Here is a 1,072-nt window from a genome sequence, read left to right on the forward strand (position 1 = left end):
ATAGGAGGAAAGCAAATTCTCATTCTTCTCAGTTCAAGAATCGACACTATTGACAGTGTTTCCATTATATTCTCAGTTCAATCTCTGTCGCGTTTTATTTCCACGGGGTTAGGCTTCTTATAGTGTTTTTATTCAATGCTATTACTCAACCGATAACGACAAATAAGTAAAAGTGGACTTAGACTTAATACCTGTAATGAATTGATACCAAATCGAATAAAAAATTATGAAAGTAGATGAGATGATTCAATTACTAGTAGCCCGGATATACGTACTAGGCGGAAGTATTCTGGCAATACTGTTCAATTAATTCTTCGAACACTTGGAATTAATTATACCTTTGTCAGCTGTGGTTAAAATATTGAATGCCGTGATTATTCATAATAACCGGTCAACGTGAATAATTTTTTGAACAGCCCCCGGAACATTCAATATTTTCTTAGTTTCAAATGGCAGTAGCTTCCCTTTCCCTCAAGTTTTGAAACGCACCCCATATTTATCACATTGACCGTGATTATTAGCCGCGTTAATTACTTTCACCGTAACTTATCCAATGGATATATTTGTACAGAGTAAGCCTAGACTCGTTTAACAATTCATATTTTCACAATGATGCTTTTCAACCTAAATTGATTGTAGATATTCTCAGATATTATTATGATTCTTTGTTTAATTGTTAATTAATTACTATTCAGTTAATACACAAACTATAATTAAATATAAACAAATGCCTACAACAATTTTATTCATATCTCACGAGTTTTTCACGGGAATACCTACCAACGTGCCCAAAAACGAGAAAGTCTACCTACAAAATAAGGAGACTTTAATGCAAGAATGGGACACGGTAAATGCGGGTCGCAAATAATAATTTCTATAAAAATTGCTCGAACCAAGGAGTATACTCTTTGTGCGGACATACCGCACTGTTTCGACCTTTCGATTTGGAAATTTATGAAAACACAAAATTAAAAATTAAGAAGTTATGGGAGACGAGCTGGAAAACAGTAAATGTAGGAAGAACCATTTTCAATTTCATTCCGACAGTGTAGGTTCGGTCCAGGATCCCTCA

The sequence above is a fragment of the Photinus pyralis genome, unplaced genomic scaffold (assembly GCF_008802855.1).
Source record: "Photinus pyralis isolate 1611_PpyrPB1 unplaced genomic scaffold, Ppyr1.3 Ppyr1.4_LG4, whole genome shotgun sequence".
Lineage (NCBI taxonomy): Eukaryota > Metazoa > Arthropoda > Insecta > Coleoptera > Lampyridae > Photinus > Photinus pyralis.